The sequence below is a fragment of the Podarcis pityusensis genome (assembly GCF_964106645.2).
Source record: "Podarcis pityusensis genome assembly, chromosome: Z".
NCBI lineage: Eukaryota > Metazoa > Chordata > Lepidosauria > Squamata > Lacertidae > Podarcis > Podarcis pityusensis.
The window spans coordinates 16952374-16975736 of NC_138044.1; the positions used below are offsets into that span (position 1 = coordinate 16952374).

At 46.9% G+C, this 23363-nt stretch overlaps 1 long non-coding RNA gene across 5 annotated transcripts in view; it reads left to right on the forward strand.

Annotated features, from left to right (window-relative positions):
- The window catches only part of LOC308468063, a 64899-nt gene that overhangs the window by 35909 nt on the left and 5627 nt on the right, over window positions 1–23363 (forward strand). Inside the window, exon 1 of one of the 5 annotated variants that reach the window (XR_013981429.1) lies at window positions 11375–11560. The exons of 1 other annotated variant lie outside the window; for it this stretch is intronic. This is a non-coding gene — a long non-coding RNA (uncharacterized lncRNA). Of the gene's footprint in view, window positions 1–11374; window positions 11561–19124; window positions 20672–23363 lie in introns of those variants that run through there. 3 more of the 5 variants (XR_013981430.1, XR_013981431.1, XR_013981432.1) reach the window with 3 other exon arrangements.

Genomic DNA, 23363 nt, shown 5'->3' on the forward strand with positions numbered 1-23363 from the left:
TTGATCTGCTCCAGCAAGCTCTGTGTATGTGCTCATGGTGTCAACGCTTGTGTGGGAGAATGTCCCACTGGATCAAGTCCACCACACCTCCAGAAGGAATTTTAGCTCTGCTTTGTTGCCTCCTAGGGTGGTGATCATTTGCTGCTTCATTAACAACCTCGGCTTTCACTGTAGATGTCTCTTCCTTGTTTGCAAAAAGCCTGCTCTCTCCCCTACTTCCTCACTCCTTCTGAGGTTACAGAAATTATTTCTCTTAACCCCCCCTCCAAACCGGAACATCTGCAGCCCTAAGTGCTGTTGATAAACAGCACAGGAGATCCAGAGAATAATCTCTTTCGGCTTGGTGACGGCAGAGACGCATATCTGAGTTCCTGGCAGGCACTCAAAAGCACTCCCCCTGCCCCACCCCACAAATTCCCTGCCTGCTCGATAAGCTAGACAAGGGAGGGAGAAGGAGGAAGGGAAGAAACGGCCCCAGGTTCTCATCCCGGGATCTGAAATTCTAACTAGAACATCCTGTTTTGTTCCCACCTTTTCTTCCGTACTCTTTGGCTACATTTTACGCTGCAGGGAGTAGACTAACCAGTAGGGGCTGGTCTCTTAGAGAAGATGGAGCACGATTCTACCAGCCTCAATCTGCCTGCAGCCAGTCCCCACTTGCCTGCCTTCTTAGTACAACCAATCAGGGTGTGCCTTTGCCTGGCATGGACTCTGGCACCACCTACTGTTGGTCTCCCTGACTTCTGCCCTACCAGTGGAGGCTGGTCCATTCGGGCAAATGGGGCACTACCCCACCAACCTCACTCTGCCCTCAGCCAGCCCCCACCTGCCTGCCTTCCTATATATAACCAGTCCAAAGGCATGCCCTGCCTGCCCTTCCTCCTCCATAAGTCTCAGTGATGCCCTTGCATAACTTAGCAAGGAGGAGGATGGGGACAAAACTAGAACTAGTTGGCTCCATCTGTGATTGGCTCTGGCTCCACCTACTGTGGGGGCTCCCTGCCTTCTGCTCCACCAGCCACAATAGGCTCCAGTCAACATTGGGGCTGAGGGATAGTCATCCTCAAGTTCTCAACATCCTCAACTAGGGATGAACAAATTTGCCCATTTCAGTTTCCCTCAGTTTTTCATTCTTCAAATCTTAAGTTTAGTTCTTCACATTTCCACATCAGCCTGTGTTGTTGTTTTTTTAATCATCAGCATTTTAGAGGGAATATACCCCTCTGTTGTATACAATTTTGTCTAACACACACATTTTGGCAAAGCAATTGTTCCTAATATTTAAATGCCTTTCTGTTTGTCATTTTCACAAAACATGCACCGTTTTATGCACACTTTACTTCAATACATGCATTTTTGCAAGTATTACCTGGCTGGAGAACTGCATTGCAAAGTGCAGAAATGAATGGATTTTGAAGGATGGTTGTGTTTGGGTGTTATTATTGCCATGTTTCAGAAAGTTTGAATTAGATGGGTTTCCCTTTCATGGGAAATGGAACTGACTGTCCTTCACCCAGCCACGGCCATTGTCTCTGGCCGTCGGCCATTCTGGCTGAGGTTAATGGGAGTTGTAGCTCAACATCATCTGGAGGGAGCCACCTTGCCTCTCCCTGTTCTAATTCTTGCCTGTCCCTTGAAGAAGCATTACAGTGGTACCTCAGGTTACAAACACTTCAGGTTACAAACACTTCAGGTTACAGACTCTGCTAACCTGGAAGTAGTACCTCGGGTTAAGAACTTTACCTCAGGATGAGAACAGAAATTGTGAGGCGGCGGCGCAGTGGCAGCAGCAGGCCCCAGTAGCTAAAGTGGTACCTCAGGTTAAGAATGGTTTCAGGTTAAAAATGGACCTCTGGAACAAATTAAGGTCGTAACCAGAGGTACCATAAGCCCCCAGAGCGCTTCTCCTGGAAGACTAGTGATCTTTGATCATTACTACATCATTCATAGCTGAACCCCATACACACCATTCTTATTTTCTTGAAAAGTGAAAATTAGACAGTAGAGTGGAACCTCGGGTTGCGGACGTAATCCATGACGGAGGCACGTCTGCACCCACAGCATTCGTAACCTGCAGTGCTGCGTCTGTGCATGCACATGCCGTGATTTGGCACTTCTGTGCATGCACAAAGCATGATTTAGCACTTCTGCGCAATCAGCAAAACCCGGAAGTAACCCTTTCTGGTACTTCCGGGTTTTCCGCAGTACGCAACCTGAAAACGCGTAACCCGAAGCTTCTGTAACCCGAGGTACCACTGTACACTAGTCCTCAAGTTTCTGAGCCTTTATCTCCCTCTCTCATAGAACTAGAACTCATGGACATCCTGTGAAAATTGATGTTGGAAGATTCAGGAGAAATAAAAGACAGTACTTCTTCACACAGCACATAGTTAAATCATGGAGCTCCCTTCCACAGGAGGCAGTGATGGCCACCAACCTGGATGGCTTTAAAAGAGGATGAGACAAATTCATAAAGAAGCATGCTGTCCATGGCTACTAGCCATGAGGGCTATGCTCTGCCTCTGTAGTTGCAGGCAGCAATCCTTCTGAGTACAAGTTGCTGGAATTTGCAGGAAGGGAAAGTGTTCATGTGCTTGAATTCAGCTCGTAGGCTTTCCAAGGGGTATCCGATTGGCTACTGTGGGAACAGGAAGCTAGACTAGGTGGGCCATTGGCCTGATCCAACAGGCTCTTCTTATGTTCTTATGTCAGTTTTCTGCAAGGCTGATGAGGCTTGAAAAGCAGCCTTCAGTCTAACAGCAGTATCATTCTCAAGACATAAATAATTGTTTTGATTTTCACTAGTTCCCCAAGCTTAGCTAACAGTTTAGTGTGTAGGCTGATTCCTTGGGCAGAAATGAAACAGCTGTTCTCTCAGGGCTTGCAACCACTGGGGTTCACATGTCAGGAAATCTTCCTCTGTTTGCCGGATCTGCATGCATGATCATAAGAACATAATAAGTGCCTTGGTGCATCAGGTTAAAGGTCCACCTAGTCCAGCATCCTGTTTTCAGAGTGACTACCCAGATGCTTATGGGAAACCCACAAGCAAGAACTGTGCAAGAGCAATCTCCCCTCCTGGGGTTTCCAGCAACTACTGTTCAGAGACATACTGCCTCCTACAATGAAGGTAGAACATCAGAACGCAAGAGCGGCCATCTATGAGATCCTATCAATGTCATGTCAGTTTCCCCTCTGAGGACTTGCTTGCTCCACCAGAGAGAAATTGACCTGGGATGTATGATCTGTAGTGACAGCTTTATCACCTAAGTGGGGCCGTTCCCCAATCTTGGCTAGTACATAGTTGGGCTGGACCAGAAGTGAGGACAAAGTGAATATTCACCAGGAGGTGGAACACCTCATTGGAAATGACAGGATATGCTGTCAGGGACAGCTGTCAGATTATAGGTGGCTTCTGTGTTGCTTGTTTATATTGCTGCCACATTACCCAGAGAAGCGTAGGGGTGGGGTGAATCTGTTCGCAAAGCCCTTTTGCCACAATCGACCCAAGGGGGGGCCAAAGTCACGATATTCTTGCTTCTGCAAGTCTCCTACCTGTTCTGCATGATGGTAGGGAGCGATAGGCTAAAATTCACACATCATTTACAAGGCAATTGACTAATATTCCAAGTCCACCTTTTAACAGGGGTGGAGAACCTCCAGACTTTGCAAGACTTGATTTCCAAAACCCTTGCATCATCTTGATCATCTTCTTCCGCATACTTTCCAGCTTGTCAGAATGTTCTTTAAACTGTGCTGCCCAGAACTGGACACAGGACTCCAGGTGTGGTCTGACCAAGGGAGAATACAGTGGTACCTCGGGTTACAGACGCTTCAGGTTACAGACTCTGCTAACCCAGAAATAGTACCTCGGGTTAAGAACTTTGCTTCAGGATGAGAACAGAAATTGCATGGCAGCAGCGCAGCGGCAGCGGCAGGCCCCATTAGCTAAAGTGGTACCTCAGGTTAAGAACAGTTTCAGGTTAAGAACGGACCTCCAGAATGAATTAAGTTCTTAACTCGAGGTAGAGTCATATTATGACTTCCCTTGAATGAATGAATGAATGAATATGCTTTAAATGTCTGGTAAACAGCCTTATTGGAAAATAATAATAATGATTTAAATGTATTGTAAAGGTAAAGGTACCCCTGCCCGTACGGGCCAGTGGTGTCCGACTCTAGGGTTGTGCGCCCATCTCACTTAAGAGGCCGGGGGCCAGCGCTGTCCGAAGACACTTCCGGGTCACGTGGCCAGCGTGACGAAGCTGCTCTGGCGAGCCAGCGCAGCACACGGAAACGCCGTTTACCTTTCCGCTAGTAAGCGGTCCCTATTTATCTACTTGCACCCGGGGGTGCTTTCGAACTGCTAGGTTGGCAGGCGCTAGGACCGAACAACGGGAGCGCACCCCGCCTGACGATCGGCAAGTCCTAGGTGCTGAGGTTTTACCCACAGCGCCACCCGTGTCCCAAATGTATTGTACTCAGCTCCATTGGGTTAATTAATAATAAACCCTAGAATGCTAGAGTTCGTGGTACCTGATAATCTAGTCTAAACCTCCCCCGCAATGCAGGAATCTTAACTAGATCATACAAGACAGATGGCCATCTAACCTCGGTTTAAAAACCTCCAAGGAAGGAGAGTCCACCACCTCTCCTGGGTGTCACTTCCACTGCTGAACAGCTCTTACTGCCAGCAAGTTGTTCTTGATGTTAAGCAGGAATTTCCTTTCTTGCATGCTGCACACCCCCATTGGAATAGTAGTAGTGGTGGTGGTGGGAATGCTTTAAATGTATGTACGCATGCAGCCACATTTGGAATAATGTGCAGAGTTTTGTTTCAAAATTGACAAAAAAAAATACTATGGACTGTCCAAGTAAAAAGGGCCTGTTGGAGCATATGGTGGAGAAAATAAGAGGAAATGCTGTGGGCGTGTGTGTGTGCGCGCGCGCTTGTGCAATCAAACCCGAATTGCTGCCTTTTGAGATCCGGGCTGTGCTGAGGAATGCGCCTCGCACACAAGTTAAGCACGGAGGCTCTGCACATTCGTCCTCCCTCCCTCCCTCCGCTGCCGTCTGCCGGAGAAGAGCCTTCCAGGCAGCACAGCTCAGAGGCAGCCTGTCTCCAGTTTGACCGCTCCTCCCCCTCCCTGCTCCACCCTGTCTGCCCCACTTCCTCATTCCCGGCAGCCCGGTTGCACAAGAACAGGATGGGGCTCTCCACAGGATTAGGGCGAGGTCTTGAAATCTGAGTTCCTTCTTTGCTGTGCGCTGAGAGGGAACCAACAAACAAACAGACTGTGTCTTTCTCTCCGTGTGTTGGGTTCTTCTGATGAAACCCAGGCAACACCACCAGCAAGCAAAAAAGTAAAAAAAAAAAAGGGGGGGGGGGAGAGCGAGAGCGCAAAAGCCTGTTTTTGGAATGCTGCTGTGCTGTTACCAAAAGAAAAGAGGGTTTCAAATCCATGCTCCTGTACCTGTTTACTTTGCTAGGAGCAGCTCCCTCACCCTCAACTCAGGAGGAAAATCACCACTGGGCCCCCATGAAACGCTGAATGTTGTGTTGCTGCAAATAGCTTCCAAAATTGCATGAATTGCAGCTCAGTGATGAGGAACTTTGTTGCTGACCGAGACCTGCATTCCCATACGGATAACCTTTTCGGGGGCCACATGCTAGGGTGTGTGGTGGGCAGAGGTGAGGTGTCGTAGAGCGACAAGTGTACATTTTTGCTTTGGCACAGTATTGGGTTGATTTTTCTGTTAACTCTCATGCACTCCTCTCTTCTTCGGCAATTACAGTGGTACCTCAGGTTACATACGCTTCAGGTTACACACGCCGCAGGTTACAGACTCCGCTAACCCAGAAATAGTGCTTCAGGTTAAGAACTTTGCTTCAGGATGAGAACAGAAATCGGGCTCTGGTGGCGCGACAGCAGCAGGAGGTCCCATTAGCTAAAGTGGTGCTTCAGGTTAAGAACAGTTTTAGGTTAAGTACGGACTCCGGAACGAATTAAGTACTTAACCTTAGGTACCACTGTACTCGTAGCCGAGTAAGATTGTCTTCCATAAACACGGTTTTAACGAGTCTGTAAGTAACTGTGGAGGCCAATTCTGGATCCACACGTCCTTCCGCAGTGGGGACATTGGTTTCCGGCTGGGAGTTGATCACTCCCACTCCTCCTCTATCCTCTGAGGCACATGAGAGCCATGGTAAGAGTCTGAAGGAGCATTTCCAGGCAGCCAAAAGTGCATACGGAGGGTGCACTCTGGGGAGAGCAGGTCTGGCTGAGAAGGTGTAGCCCAAGGTGAGTAACAAAGGGCCAGATTGAGAGGCCTGGAGGGCTGCATTTGGATCCCAGGCCTGAGGAAGTCCCCTTGTGATATAGGGATGTGGAGATTATGTGGACCTAGACTGTGATGGCAAACCAGCCTACCTAATATTCATCTCGTTGAGACAAGGAGGACCTGAGCACAAGAGCCCTCTCCCTTCCAGCAATTGGGATTCAGAAGCATTGCTGCCTGTTATCTGGTGTTGCAACATAAAGAATCAGGGAGGAATCAGCAACTGCAAAGATAGGAGAGTTTGTAGGTGTGTTACTTTGGGACAGAAGCCCACTTCATTCACTTGGCAGGAGGAGCTGGAGCATAAACAAAGATGATCAGGGTAGATCAATGGGGGCAAATCTAGTCCAGCATCCTGTTCTCAGTGGCCAACCAGGTGCCCATTTTTGGAAACCCACAAGCAGGACATGAGCACAAGAGCCTTTTCCTCTCCTGTGATTTCCATCAACTGGGATTCAGAAGTATTGCTGCCTCCGACCATGGAGGCAGGGCATAAGCATCCTGGCTATAGCCATTGACAGCCTTATCCTCCATGAATTTGTCTACTCCTCTTTGAAAGCCATCTAAGTTGGTGGCCATCATTTCCACCCATGGGAGCAAGTTCCATGGTTCAACGATGTACTGAGTGAAAGAGATGGTAGGGTTAGAGCCTGACACTTTCTGCATTCAAAGTAGATGCTCTGATAACTCCCATCATACTTGAACATTGGCCATGCTGGTAGAGACTGATGGGAGCTGGGGGCTCCATCAACAACTGGAGAGCCACACATTCCTGCTTCTCTCAGTTGTTGGAATCCAACTCCCATCATCTCTGATTGGCCACACTCACTGGTCCAACATCATCCAGAGGGCCATCAATTTCCCACTCCTCTAAGGCATGTTCTGCTTTCTGTTTTCACTTGAATTCTCCCGGTCTGCTGACGTGAGCTACATATACAAAACAGGAGTTTACATCTGAAACTCTCTGAAGAATTAAGGCATTAGAACTGATCTCTGTGTATGAAGTGATGCTGAGTCTGCACTCTCGCTTAACAACCTGAAGGAGCACCTTGCTGGATCAAAGTGTGGCTCACTTAGGCCACATTCACACCATGTAGTGAAACCACTATGATGATGCTTTAAATCGTCAATGGCTTCCTCAAAAGAATTATAGAAACTGTATTGGGTTAACGGTACTGAGAGTTCTTAGAACGCCCCCCACACACCCAGTTGCCATCACAGATTTACATTTCCCAGTGTGCTTTGACAATAATAGAATCATATAATTGTAGAGTTGAAAGGGACCTCGAGTGTCATTCAGTCCAGGCCAGTGCAATGCAGGAATCACAACTAAAGGGTCCTTGACGGATGGTCACCCAACCTCTGCTTAAAAACCTCCAACGAAGGAGAGCCCACCACCTTTCGAGGGAGTCTGTTCCACTGAAAAACAACTCTTACCACGGGAGAAGTGAGGAGACATGGCTGTGGCTCCCAGGTCCCAGTGAGATCTCATAGACCTCCTCTTGAGAGATCGTGTTGGAACCTGAAAGCCGCAGCCGTATGACCCCAGCAAACAAGGCTTCAATGAGGAATGGGCAGCAGCAAGTTGGGGTAGTAGTGGTGGTGTGGCACCTTCCCATTTTGCCTCAGGATGTGAAATGGCACGGGCCACCCCTGCCCTCTAGCAGCTTATTCTACAATATGGGTTACATGAAACTACACTCAATAAGATACAACACACCCATGCTATTTTATTTTATCATAGTTCATTTTTATCATCTCTCTATTACTATGTTGTATATATGATAAATAAGCATGGAAATTAAGATTAATTAAATTTTTGTTTGATCCACCACACGTTCAACATATTTTCTTTTCTAAAAATGCGCAAGTTTTTTGTTAAACCTTGGCAATATTCTGCTGTACTCATGTTCTATGCCTGCATGGATGCTATATAATGCTGCTATTTGGGTATCTTCTCCCTCTCATCTCTTTTTCATTTTTCTTCTGTAAATTTTTCCTTTTCTTATACTTTTAAAACTTCAACTAAAATTATTTGAAAATAAGGCAACAGCCTGCTGCTCCTGTTGACACCCAGTACTATCTTCTTCTTCTTTTTTAAAGCATTTTTATCCAAACCTACATAACACAAAAGGAAAAAGGAATGGGAGGGAAGAAGCAGAAGAAGAAGAAGAAGAAGAAGAAAAAGAAGAAGGAAAACAACTCAGGAATTATTTCTTAGTTGTAGAGTTCTTGTAAAGACCATCTGGAATGGAAAAATTTCAAGCAGAGAAGGAGCCAAAAGTAGCTGGTCTTCCAGGAGAGCAGATGGAGAGGTACTATAATTCCAGCTCTCTTCCTCTCATAGAGCCAGATAGAATGGCTGCTGTGGATTATGCATTCAGTGGCCCACTTCCTCTGATCATGGAAGTTAACTTAGCCACTGATCAGCAGCTTCACAACCACCCAACTAGCAGACTTATTCTCCACTGTGTCCCTGGGGATTCCATCCCACTAAATATCATTTTGGTAAACCAAAGAGGCTGGAAACTGAGAACTCCCAGACAACCCCCCCCCCAAAAAAAAACCCCACCTCCCTTCTCATTCACAGGAGCTGGATCACCCAAGTCCTCTATAATGATGCCACCAGACTTTTCAGTTCAGGAAAGGGCAATGGAAATGGTAGAGGGGATAGAGTAAATCCCCTATGAGGAATGGTTGCAACATTTTGGGGCTTTTTTGTTGTTGTTGTTTAGAGAAAATGCAATAAAAAAAAGGCATGCTGGAAGTAGACACAGTTATGCCTGGTGTAGAGAAAACCTCCCTCTGCCATAATGCTAGAAGTTGGGCACATCCAATGAAGCTGAATGTTGGAAGATTCGGGACACATAAAAAAAGTCCTTCATGCAGTGCATAGTCAGACTGTGGAACTCCCTCCCACAGTAGGCAGTGATGGCCACCAACCTAGACAGCTTTAAAAGAGGATGAGACAAATTTGTGGAGGAGGATAAGGCTATTAATGGCTACTAGCTATGCTGTGCCTCCACTGCAGGAGACCGGGCGCTTCTGAATTCCAGTTGATGGAAACCTGTGCTGGAGATCTGTTTTTAGGTCCTGCTTGTAGGCTTCCCACTGTCACATCTGGCTGGCCACTCTGAGAACAGGACAGAATAATAGTAGAGTTGGAAGGGACCATGAGGGTCATCTAGTCCAACCCCTTTCAATGCAGGAATATTTTGCCCAATGTGAGGCTCAGACACACGACCCTGAAATTAAGAGCCTCATGCTCTACTGATGCTGAGCTACATAAGCCCCCTTTGGCCTGATCCAGCAGCCAGGGTCTTCTGTTCTTCTACCACCACTATCTGAGACAGTATACCTCTGGATACTACTTCCTAGGAATCAGAGGTGTGGAGAATTGCTATTGCACACAAGTCCAACTTCTGGACAGCATCCCACAAACAGAAGCCCACTGGGATAGCAGCTGGAATCTGATTTCACTCCCAGCAAGAAGAGAGCATTCTCCAGCACACTTGAGGGCACGAGCTTCATTTATGGTGGTGTTCTTCAACTTTGGGTACCCAAGGTTGCACCACAAATCCCATCATTCCCAGCTTGGACAATGGTCAGGGATGATAGGTATTGTAGTCTAGAAGCATCCAGAGCACTCAGGGTTGAAGAACACTGCAACGAATAATGCCTACAAATAGAGGATTGCCCTCTATAGAGACACATGGTCTTAAAGCTGGTTTCCAGGCTTAATTCAAAATGATGGCCTTGACTTAAAAAGTCTGATGTAGTCCAGGGCTGAGATATCTCAAGTCTCATATTCTCCTGTGTGAACCTTAAGTTCTCCCCAGAGTTTGAGATGAAATGTTAATGGGGTCTGGTACCTAAGATCAGCTTTGCCCAGCCTGGTGCCCTCCAGATGTTACAGGACTCCCATCACCCCCAGTCAGGATGGTGGGAGCTGTAGTCCAGCAATATCTGGAAGGCCAACGTTTGAAGAACACCGATTTAATGCACGGAAGATGGGCTCTGTGATGTAGCTGTGATTCCTGCATTCTAGGGGGATGGACTAGACGTCCCCTGGGTCCCTTCTAAAATATACAATTCTGTGTTTCTATGCTGTACAGTTCAAGCATGTTTAACGCAAGTAAAGGTAAAGGGACCCCTGACCATTAAGTCCAGTCGCGGACGACTCGCTTTACTGGCCGAGGGAACTGGTGTTTGTCCACTGACAGCTTCCGGGTCATGTGGCCAGCATGACTAAGCTGCTTCTGGCGAACCAGAGCAGCGCACGGAAACACCGTTTACCTTCCCGCCAGAGCAGTACTTATTTATCTACTTGCACTTTGACATGCTTTTGAACTGCTAGGTTGGCAGGAGCAGGGACCGAGCAACGGGAGCTCACTCCGTCTCGTGGATTCGAACCGCTGACATTCCGATCGGCAAGCCCTAGGCTCAGTGGTTTAACCCACAGCGCCACCCGCAAGTAGCTTCCCCCAAAGCATCCTGGGAGCTGCTGCTTTCCCCTTGCAGAACTAGTTTCCAGCACCCTTAACAAACTACAATTTTCAGGATTCTTCCAGTAGGTGTTCAATGTGGATGTTGTGGATGTGATCACACACAGACCACCACCTATTTTCCCACTGAGCAGAATAGAAGGGGCGGGCAGCACAGGATAAACAACCGGCGGGTTCCCACCTGCCCCCTCGCCTAGCTTTTACCACCAGAGGCAGCTGCCTAAGGGCCCCACAAAAATGCAACATCAAAAAACCGCAATCACCCGTTTAAAGAAAAATCCAGAAATGTAAGCCGATTGTGGGCGAGGGTCTCATCGCCTTCCCCGCGCCCCCTTTCTGGAGCCTCCGCTCTGGACTCGCTTCTCTATAGCTTATTTCTCTCCCAAGCTCGCTTTGCAAGCCTGCCTCCCTCCCTCCCTCCCTCCCTCTGGGGGGAAAAAGGTCATTGCGCAAATGATTAGTCAGAGCTCAGTTGCTACAGCAACCAGCCGCTGTATCTGGGACAGGCAATGCATTGAGGACAACAGCGAGGTCGGCCATTAGTGGAGGCTGCTGGGATAGGAAGCCTTTGTATCGACTTCCAAGGGAGGCAGCAGGCGAGGAGGCCGTGGGAGAAGGAGGCAGCTCACAGCCCCTTGCACCACCGCGCAGAAACTCAGCTGGGCAACAGAGATGGCAGACGATCTATCTCTCTCTCTACCTCTTTTGCATTGTGTGCAAGTCTCTGTTTTATATTTTCACTTACGTTTTTGTTTTCTTTCATCATAGGCGTGATAAAATAGGTTGGATGGCCATCTGTTGTGGGTGCTTTAGCTGAGATTCCTGCATTGCCAGGGGGGTTGGACTAGATGACCCTTGGGTCCCTTCCAACTATGATTTTTAAATCTATCAGGAGCAACAACACACATAAAGAGTGCAGGGGGCAGATGATGGGAAAGGGCTTGCTGCTCCCTAGTTAGAGCAGCAGCTTTGCATGCAGAAGGTCCCAGGTTCAATCCCTGGCATTTCCATATCCCCTGCCTAAAATTCTAGAAATCTGCTGCCAGTCAGTGTAGACGGCACAGAGCTAGATGGGCCCCAATGGTCTGACTTGGAAAATGTAGCTTCGTGGGTAGAGCATCAGCTTTGCATGCTGAAGGTCTCAGGTTCAATCCCTGGCAGTGTCTCCAGGTAGGGCTTGGAACATCCCTTGCCTAAAATTCTAGAGAGCTGCTGCCAGTCAGTGTAGACAGCACAGAGCTAGACTGACATGACCAGTCTGTCTCAGAAGAAGGCATGTTCCTGTTTTTCATCAATTTTTTCAGAATGTTGAGGACCTCAGTCTTGTTGTATTTTTAGGAAAACAGACATAGCTCAGTGGGGCAACAGTTGCTTCACATGCAGAAGGTCCCAGATTTAATCCATGATTATATCTCCAGGTAGGGCTGGGAATGTCCCCTGACTGAAACCCTGGGAGGGCTATTGTTGCCAGTCAGTGTAGACAAGACTGAGCTAGGTGGACCATGCTAAGAACTGCTTTTATGGGGTTGGGGGGCTCTTTAGACAATAATGGAATGCAGCTTACTAAATTCTTCTCAGAGTAGACCAGTTGGAATTCATGTAGCTAAGTTTACTGTGACCATGAATTTCAGTGGGTCAATTCTGAGCATGCTGTAGGTCCCATCTGCACAATTTGTTCAAAGCAGTATCATATCTCTTTCAGCAGTCATAGCATCCCCCAAAGAATCCTGGGGCCTGTAGTTTGTTAAAGGTGCTTAGAGTTGTTAGGGGACCCATATTCCCCTCAAATAACTATAATTCCCAGATTACTTTTGTGGGAGGAAAAATATAAGGTCCCTGTGTGGCAAATAATAAAATAATTGTCTGGGTGCTTGGATTCAAAATGCAGGGCATTACACACTCTCCAGCAGGAGACAGCCCCCAGAAGCAGAATTTAAACTCAAAAAGTCAAGCAGCACAATGAAGTGTTAGGAATGTAGGCTGTTAAACCTTTAGCATATAGCATTTAGTCTGCTTGCAAAGTGCTCCCCTCTTTCTACCCCTCTTGCAATAAACAGAGCATACACTGTTAAGTATGTTTAAAATGCTTTACTTACAAAAGGTTCCAAAGGTCAGATGCATACATTTATCCAAGCAGCAGCTAGGAGAATATAGGCAGAATATTCTTGGGTAGAAAATACAAAACGGTAGCTTCAAACATGTGCTCTAAGCTTGCAGCAAAGCTTAGACACATCTTCCTTGGTCAGTTATATGGCATGGAGAGAGGTAGGGACCAGGAAGAGAAGGTTTCAGTTCCTCATCAGAGAAGAGGGGGCATGATCTAGCTTAGTCTAGGGATATAACTTTGTGGTCTTAACCCCTTCATATACTAACAAGCACTCATGCATAGTTATGTCTGACTGCAATCTTCCACAAATTTAACTAACAATCCCTCATCCCAGGAACCATGGGAATTTTAGGTCTCTGTGGAGAATGGGGTTCTAATAACTTCAAGGATTCTTTGAGAGAAGTTAGGACTGTTCAAAGGGGTATGATACTGCTTTAGATGTATGCTGCAGATGTGGCCTAACACTGGAAGATTTCAAATTATTGTAATTTAAAAGAATTAAACAAGTTCACAGAAAATAAGGATATCAATGGCTCCTAGTCACAGTGACTATGCTCTACCTCGATGATCATAAGAATGGACATGGGAAGGAGGGGATGTGTGGCCCTCCAGTTGTTGATGGAGCCCCCAGCTCCCATCAGTCTCTACCAGCGTGGCCAATGTTCAAGGATGATGGGAGTTGTCAGAGCATCTGTCTGCTTTGCGTGCAGAAAGTGCCAGGTTCTAACCTTGGCATCTCTCTTGATACATAGGTGAACTATGGAACTTGCTTCCATGGGTGCCAGTGATGGCCACCAACTTGAATGGCTTTAAAAGAGGATTAGACAAATTCGTGGAAGATAAGGCTTTCAATGGCTGCTAACCATGATGGCTGTGCTCTGCGTCCAAGGTCGGAGGCAGTAATGCTTCTAAATCCCAGTTGTTGGAGATCAAAGGAGGGGAAAGGGCTTCTTGTGCTCAGGTCCCGCTTGTGGGTTTCCCAAAATGTGCACCTGGTTGGCCACTGAGAACAGGATGCTGGACTAGATTGGCCCCCATTGATCTAGCCTGATATTCTGTGTTTATGTTCTTATGGTAAAAGCCACTCCTTTGGTGTTTGGGGAGGGGGCATCCAGCTCCTCCTGCCAAGTGAATGCACTGGGCTTCTGCCCCAAAGTAACGCACCTATAAACTCTCCTATCTTTGCAGTTGCTGATTCCTCCCTGATTCTTTATGTTGCAACACCAGATAACTTTTCCCAAGGACTGTTGGCTGGCAATCTCTCTCTCTTTTTGCAGAATGAACATCTTTTCCAAAACGATTCCTCTCAATGCCTCTCAGTGGACTGGTGCCACAAGATTTGGCATATCTAAGGGAGAAAGGAAGTACATGGAAAGAGGAAAGGAGGCAGTCAAGAGAATAGGAGGAAGTGACCTCACTGGGTTGGGAGCTGGGTGCGGAATATGAACACTCAGGTGTAAAGGGAAGCAGGACAGGATACAGACGGGGAGCAAAGGTGCTTTTCATGCCTGTGGTTTCCTTACTCGCAACAAGAAAGGGGCTAGTCTTATGGATGCCCATGCATGTAAAACGTCCTTCAGTTGTTTTGCCAATGGAGATGGACTTCTCAGCCCCTTCCTTTGCGCAGGGAATGGACAAATCTCCAATCTTCAGCACATATTCATATTCACATTAACTTATTTTTTTAATCTTTTATTCATTTATTATATTCATAATCATCCTATAATTGTAGGGTTTGAAGGGAACACCGCCCAGGTTGTTGTTTTTTTGGTCAACCCCCTTTAATGCAATTATCACAGCTAATGAACCCCTGACAGATGGCCAGCCAACCTTAGAAAGTTCTTCCAAATGTGTAGTTGTCATTTGGATCCATTGGTTTGGTTCCTTCCCAAAAAGCTTGCTCCATCTTCCATGGGACAGCCCTGCAGTTATTGGCTATCCTATCTCCTCTCACTCTCCACTTCCCCTAGGCTAAACACTCCCAACTCCCTCAACTGTTCCTCTCAAGGCTTAGTTTCCAGACCCTCAATCATCTTGGTCGCCCTCCTCTGCACACGTTCCAGCTTGTCAAAATCCTTCTTAAACTGTGAGGCTCAGAACTGGAGACACTACTTTTCCAGTTTTACAATATCATTTTTCAAGTGAGGTGACTAGAACTGTATATTGTATTGTCCCCTATTTTTTTAATATTGCCAAACAGATCCATGCCCAAACACTAGACTTATTGAGATTTCTGGATGGGAAGAGTAGACAGTCATGCACCAAAATTCAGGGAACTTCAGGAACTGGCATACATTGAAAAGAGGTTGTGTTGTACAAAGGGCTAAGGAGACGCAGTTCAATTCAGGTCACATTTAAAGACGAACCAACCTAAGTCACACTCTCCAAAACAATACCCCAGATGAAACAGAGCCATCCACTTCTCCACATTCTGCAATGCAGTTTCCCGGTAAAGTGTATGGAAATGCAGTTACTGGGGGCAGAGTGTATATAGAAATGCATAGGATGGGGGGGGGGGGGACAGCATGTGAAAATGTATTTGGAAACTCCATTGTCAAAATGTGTATGTTGGGCAAAATTGTGATTATAATGGACAAGTGAGGCCTTGTTGATGGTGCCTCCACCAGGGGCTGCCTGGTTGGTGCTGACCTGTGACAGGGTCTCTTCAGTGGTGGCTCCACAGTTGCAGAATGCCTTCCCTATTAATATTAATGTAGAATATTTTTAATTGTCATTGTTTGTCATCCTTGGGGAGGAAGGGTGGGATATAATTCCACTTGATCAATCAAACATGTATACATCTGAATAATTTTGCACTTAAAATGCTGGTGGGTTTTCATGAGGGCTTATACAGGAAGCTCTATTGTACAGAGCTAGACCATGGGTCCATATAGCTTAGTACTGTCTACACAGACGAGCAGCAGCTCTCCCAAGATTTTAGGCAGGAGTCTCTCCCAGCCCTACCTGGAGATACTGTTGGGGATTGAGCCAGGCGTTTTCTGCTTGCAAGGCAGATGCTCTGTCACTGAGCTAGGGTCATTTCCCAAACGACCATGTTTGGTTTTAAATAAAAAAATGGCAAGCCAGTGAGGGAATGTGCATAATGGAACCAAAGACTGGAAGAGTGGCAAAACTGAAATGGACAGGTCCACTTGTTCCTCGCTGAGCACCTATTAAAGAGTTACAATTGGAATCGGCTCGCTCTCTTCCCTTCCACAACCCTGGCAAATTCTTAGCCATCTCTCTCTCCCCGCCTCATTTTGCTCCTTCTTCCTGGGCTTTCTGCCATGCATGTCTGGAATACATTATGTACCTCGTGCTCGCTCCCCCCACCCCAGCTTGTCAAGCTGACTTTCCTTCTATCTTCTCCTTGGAGTCTTTTCTCAAGGCTCAGAAAAGCTTTTCCTGAACCAGCAAACCAACCCCCACTTTCCCACCAGTTTTCTTCTCGGCTGCTAAGATCTGATCGCCTGTCTGAAGGTGAATGTGGTGGCAGTGGTAGAGAAATTAAGCAGGACACTGAGATACTTCCTAACTCCAGATCTGATCTGATTTTTTAAGAGAAAATAAATTTCCTGCAAATGCTCACTTGGATTTTTCAGCTTGAAATTATTAATCCTCCACTTTGTCTTGGGGAGGAAAACACACAGACACACACACCATGTCTGAATCAGTCCCATTCAGACGCCTTATGTCTGAATGTGGTGGCCCAAATTTTAATTGGCCAAACATCTTTGCCCTGTTTGTCCAAGTCTCCTGTTCCAAATGTTGGTGGGTGTGCTCCTGTGGATGTCAAGTGATTGAAATGAAATTTGGTGAGCCTATTCAGGTCACAGGGGGTCTTTTGGATTGGAAGATGTGCTTCCTTGAATCAAATCCCTGCTCCCTGCCTTTGATGGGGAGAGGAGAAAAGTGAAACCAACAACAGGAACCAGGTGTGGTCCCTGCCATGGGAGTCCTGAACTATCCAAGCACAATTAATCTTTTCGGTTTTTATATTCCTCACAACAGTTTTGCAAGGTGGATCAGTTGAACCCATTTCACAGATGAGAAAGCAAATGCCTCTTTGTGATGTTTTAAACTGCAAGTCTTCATACGACAAATGGCTGGTTAAGATTCAGTCTGTGGGATCAGTCTGAGTACAGTAAAGGTAAAGGGACCCCTGACCATTAGGTCCAGTTGTGGCCGACTCTGAGGTTGCAGCGCTCATCTTGCTTTATTGGCTGAGGGAGCCGGCGTACATGAGGCCAGCATGACTAAGCTGCTTCTGGCGAACCAGAGCAGCGCACGGAAACGCCGTTTACCTTCCCACCGGAGCGGTACCTATTTATCTACTTGCACTTTGACGTGCTTTCAAACTGCTAGGTTGGCAGGAGCAGGGACCACATAACGGGAGCTCACCCCGTCGCGGGGATTCGAACTGCTGACCTGATTGGCAAGCCCTAGGCTCTGTGGTTTAATCCACAGCGCCACCCTTGTCCCTATTTCCTGGTTATGTGCCTCTGGGAAATTTAACAAATATTGCATAGAACAGGAGGGGATTTCCAGAGTGGAGGGCCACGTTCTGTCATTGGTGACCCTCCGGGGGCCACATGCCAGTGGTGGGTGGGGCCAGAGGCAAAGTGGGCAGAATATTGGATGTGGCTTGCTCCTTTTGCACGAAAGGTTATGCGCCAGGTCTGCAAAAACCAGAGCCACTTTGAGAGAAATAGGGGGAAGGGGTGCATTCTCTCCACATTCGTTGCTTCTCCATTATCCCATCTCTTCCAGTTCCTGCTCCCCCACTTCTAAACTTGCGCTTGGAGACTCATTATTAAACCCTGCAAAGGCGGCTACTTTAGGAAAGCTACTTCAAGATAGGGCAATGCCTGCCTGTCCTTTCTCCATTCCCCATCTGTTCCAGTTCTTGCACCCCCACTTCCAAAATGTATTTATTTACACATTTGGAACCCCTGGAGACAAAGGCACATGGAGAAAGCTGAGAGGGGGCAATTTTAAGGCAGGAGGAAGGGGTACATAACCCTTTCCCCACCTGTCATGTCTCCACCCCCCCCATATTTTCCTGGTCCTGTCCCCCATTTTCATGTATGTGTAAATACACATTTTGAACCTCTTTAGCTCAACCCACTTCCGGAAAACAGTTTTCAAGGAGGTCATCTCTTCCACTTCCTGCTCTCCCACTCCTAAACTTGGGTTTAAATACACATTTTGAACCTCTCCAGAGGTAACAGATGCTTTGGGGAAGGGGTGATCCAGAGCGATTCCACAGCAGGGAGAGAAGCGGGTTACACACTCCCCCCTCTCCTATGTCATTTGCTGTTTAAGAGTCCTTTACCAATCCTATTTATTAGGGGGGGGGGCAGCAAGCTCACCTAGGTTGCAAACCTACCCCGCACTTTCCTGCAAATAAGGCTTCATTGTTTACTTCTGAGTAGACCTTGATCAATCCAGCTGGGAGCTTCAGACCCAAGCAAGAATTTGAGAACCTGGAGTCTCCGATCCAACACTTTTCTTTGAGTCTCTCTCTCCCCCCCTCTTTTCTCTCTCCTCTGCTCCAGAAAAAGTGGAAAGTCATTCCTCCAGAAGTAGGAGTCTTGCATGAAACACCCCCCATAGTGGTAATGGGGAGAGGATTAGCCCGCTTTGGGAAATGAAAAATCAACTGTTGACTCCACCCCCCCCCCATAAAAAATAATCTGGATCTCTTTCGCAAACTTGAGTTGTGTGATAACCCCCCTTCCTTCCTGTATGGAGTTGGCGGGAGGGGTTTCTCTGTGTGTGGGGGGGGGGATGTTGGCTCAGCGCCCTTCATTGTCTTTGCAAAACAACACCCCCATTTTATTTCCTTTCTCTCCCTATTCCCAGGGCTTGCATGCACTTTCTGCATCTCCCCCTCCCTCCAACACACACCTATTTTTTTGTGCCCCCCCCAACAGCGCCTTCAATAATTAATCGCCTGGATAAATAATAGATGCCGTGTTTGCTTGGGTGTTTTCTATTCCACCCCCCCCCCCCGTTTCTCCACCCGCTATTTATTTAGGCTTGCAAGCCCTTGCAGCGGAGCCAACCCCGTTACAAAGCAACAACCCCTTTACTTCCGAGTAGACTCACTTCGCTTGCGCGCGTACACACACACACACACACACAGACACACACACACTGCATGCAGACAGACGCATATATAATATTCTCCTTTGCAGCCTCCTTCATTAAGGGTAGCAATGGTATTTTATTTTTGCAGGGGTAGGGGGAGGTTTAAGGAGGGCGGGGGGTGGAGGGAGAAGGAAAAGTGCAGCTGAAAAGCATTCCGGGGAGATAAAGGGCTGGTTTGATGTGCGTTCATGTGGAGGAGCCTTTTCTCCCCTCCCTCCCGCTTCTCTTCTTCCCCTTCCCGGAGAGAAGGTTGGCGCCAGTAGTCTGGAACTAGGCTGACAAGCTTTTGAGTTATAGAAAAAACGGAGGAGGGGGGGGTGGAAGGAGACGGAGGACGAGAAGGGGGAGAGAGGCAGGCAGGCAGGCAGCTGGTGTGTGGATTACTTCAAGGGAGAGAGCAGGAATAAACACAAACACACTCGCGGAGCTGGGGACGCGAAGGGAGAGGTCAGGATTCGAACCCGCGGAGGAGGGGGATTTATGCAGGGTTTTTAAATAAAAAAAATAAACAACTAGGGCTATCAATGGCTACTAACCATGATACCTAGGCTCTGCCTCCAAGGTTAATGGCAGCAATTTTTCCGAATAACAATTGCCGTAAGCCATAAGAGGGGAGAGGTGTTACGCTCAGGTTCTGCTTAAGTTGTTATTATTTATTGAATTTATATACCGCCCTATACCTAGAGGTCTCAGAGCGGTTCACAGTGCAAATGAACCACAGGCATCAGTTTCTGCAGGCAACAGATTGTTCCGCCATGATAACAGGATCCTAGACTAGATGGGCCACTGGCCTGATCCAGCAGGCTCTTCCTACGTTCTTAGGGTTTGGAGAAGGGGGCGTGGCTTAGTGGGTAGAGTATCTGCATACAGATTGTTCCAGGTTCAGCCCCCCAAGTAGGGCTGGGAGAGAGACCCGCTTTCAAAACCCTGGAGAGCTGCTGCCTCTCAGTGCACTAGGTGGACTGATGGATCTAACTGAGTATGAGGCAGTTTCTTACTTAAGTCACCCCTTTATTTTGTATCATGGGGTCTGGAAACTTGTATTATTTTGGAGGAAGGTCCATTCATTTCCATGGATTGCATTCAACTACATCCTCCTCACAGTAGACAAATGGGCCTAAAGTAGTCATGGCCATTAACTTCAATGGGTCACCTCCAGCATTGAATACCACCCTATGATCTTTCCAGATTGGGGCTTATTATGGGGTCAGTGCTTCTCATCACAGAAATTATTCACCACCCTGTAGTTTGTCTACCCAGCTCCTCTCCGTTAACTCTGTTAACTTTCCTGATGGGGGAATGCAACAAATGAAAGAACACCAGCACGACCACCATGTTTTTCACAGAGCAGACCCAACGAAAGTAGCATATGTAGCTTAGTCATGTCCATTAACTTCAGTGGTTCTACTCTGAGACTGTGTACATTCCCTTTAAAGCATACTCAAAGCATACCTTCCCTCAAATCCGGGGAACTGCAATTCGTTGAGGGTGTTGGAATGGTAGCTCTCTCTCTTGAGGCACAAACTGCAGTCCCCAGGATTTTGGGGGCCAGGAATGTGCTTTAAAGGTAAGATGTCTATGCAGCTTGTATGACTCCCCAAAACTGCATCCTACAACTCGTTTGCAAGATTGTGACAACCTATTTGCTGTATTAAAAAATAGCCACAACCACCCCTAGTCTGCAAGCACCTTTGGATTGGCTCCATGGGATTTTTTTGAGGGGAGGGGGGTGAATCAAAATACTGAAAGCGAGGAGAGCAGGCTAATTTCTCACAAAACAAATTACAGTAAGAATATGGCCTATGTATTTTGCCTCATATCTCAGCTTCTATAAATCCTGTAAATTTTCACTCTCTATATATATGAAATATGGGGATGGGGGTTCATTGCAGGTGCGGAAAATGCTCCCTTTGCCTTACCTTGTCTGAGGCCTAACCTCTTGGTTAGACACACTTTGGTTTGAACCCTCAGCTGTGATTTTTTTTAGACTCATTTACTGGGGAGGACTCAGTGGGCTTATCTGGGTGTGCACAGGAATTTTTCCAGGGATGGGGTGGAGTGGTTAGAGTACTGGATATCAGGATTCAAACCCCTACTAGGCCATGAAACTCACTTGGTGAGACCTTGGGCAGAGCCATAGATAAGGTGATCTTGCGCCCCTGGCAGAAACATCCAGATTGCGCCCCCTAGCTACGGACAAATTAGCTCTTCTTTCTGCCTCTCCTCCAACCCCCTCCCCTCCACCCATTCAATTCACCCTCTATTTAAAACCATTTCTTATGAGGCAATAATCGATATTTATGGACATATTTTTAGCTGATTTTGTGCCCCCCAATCACCTGCCCCTGGCGGGGGTCCACCTTACCACCCCCTAGCTACGGCCCTGACCTTCAGCCATTTTTCATGCTAACCTACCACACAGGGTGATTGTGGGAATTAAATCCGGGCGAGAACCACATATGCCACAATGAGCGCCTTGGGAGAAGAAGGAAGGGATATACATTCTGTAAATAAAATAAAACAACACATACATTAAATAATAAATAAATGTAAACTATGGAAAGGGCTAATTTCTCTCACAACAAATGAGATTGCTGCCTGCACATTTTGCCTCATACCTCAGCTTCTACAAATGCTAGAAACTTACCTCTTTAAAAAAGGAGAGGGGAGCTGGGTTTTATGGTTTATTTTGGTGGGGGGGACTGCTCCCTCCCACCCTCTCCTTGAAACTCACACATGTGGGGTGTGTGAGCCACACTGGGGTGTGTGGAAGAACATTTCCAGAAGAGTCATGAAAATTTTTGAAAGAGAAAGAAACAAAGTTGTGTGCTTTTCTGTCCTCCTTAAAACACACACACACAGCCTGAGGTTGCAGGCTTGGAAAAGAGCTGGCTTCACAGGGACTCTTGGCTGAGGTTCAGCCGAGCCATCCCGGGAGGACATTCCTTTCCACTGAACACGGCTGTTCCCCTCTCTCTGCCTCTTCCCTCCCTTGCAGAAAACCTTCCCAAACTGAGCAGGCTTGGCTCCCTCCATCGCAATCCAGCTGCTTGCCTCCCACACCTCCAAAAGCTTGCCCCGGCTTCATCTGCAGAACAGTCCACTAGATTTAAAAGCCCTGCTTGGCTTCTGGTCAAAAAGTGGTTGAGTCCCTTTGTGCTGGGGCTCTAGAAGGGACTCTACCACTTGGAGCTTGCTGGAGGAAGGTTCACCTTTATAAACACCCCCCCACACACACATTCATTTTAATTTTTTTATTTATTTCACAAATTTTATATACCGCTTGATGGTAGAAAACAAACAATAATCTTTTGAAAGCTAGTTTGGTGTGGTGGTTAGAGCACCAGGCTAGGACTTGGGAGATACGAGAGTTTGAATCGCCTCGCTTGGTTACGAAGGTCAGTGGGGGTCATTCGCTCACTCTCAGCCTAACCTACTTTGCTGGGTTCTTGTGGGGATTAAATGAGGAGGAGGAGAGTCTCTGGAGCTCCATAGAGGGGAGGGGGATATAAATTCAATAAATAAATGCCTCAAAACAGTTTACAAAAAGAATAAAACAACAGAATTATTTAGTAAAAACAAAACCAGCCATGAACTAAATACACACCAGCATTCTAAATATCTGAGTAGGCAACAATGACTGTAAATCACACCAACTCACTGCAAATAGAAAGCTAGCAGGAAAGGGAATAAGATAGGGTCCACATCACTCTTCAACTCCTGGGCCAGGACCTCAATACAGCCTGATTGAAGTGAGTGGCAATGATTTTAAAAGTATGGAAATCTCTCACACAGGAGACAATTATGGCCCCCAGCCTGGATGGCTTTAAAAGTGGATTGGCTGATAGCTGCTAGCCGCAATGTCAACACTCTACTTCCATGGTTGGAAACAGCAATGTTTTTGAATACTAGTTGCTGGAAACTACAAGAGGGGAGAGTGCTCTTGTGCTTGGGTCCTGCTTGCAGGTTTCCCACCAAAATAGGCCCCCTTTGGCCTGATCCAGCAACCATTCTCTTCTTATGATCTTACATTTCAATTGAATATGGATCCTGTATTTGAAATGATTGAAGAATACAGGGTTGGAGAATCTTCCTGCCTTTCTGACATGTGCTAGCTTTCTACTAGCAGGGAGTTTTGTTGTTTGTTTGGGTCCAAGAGGAAACATTAAAAATTGTCGTCGTCCCCACCAGCTAGAAAGGGTATAGTCTACCTAATCACTTAGGTATCTACCAATAACCTCATCCTACTGGATGTGCAG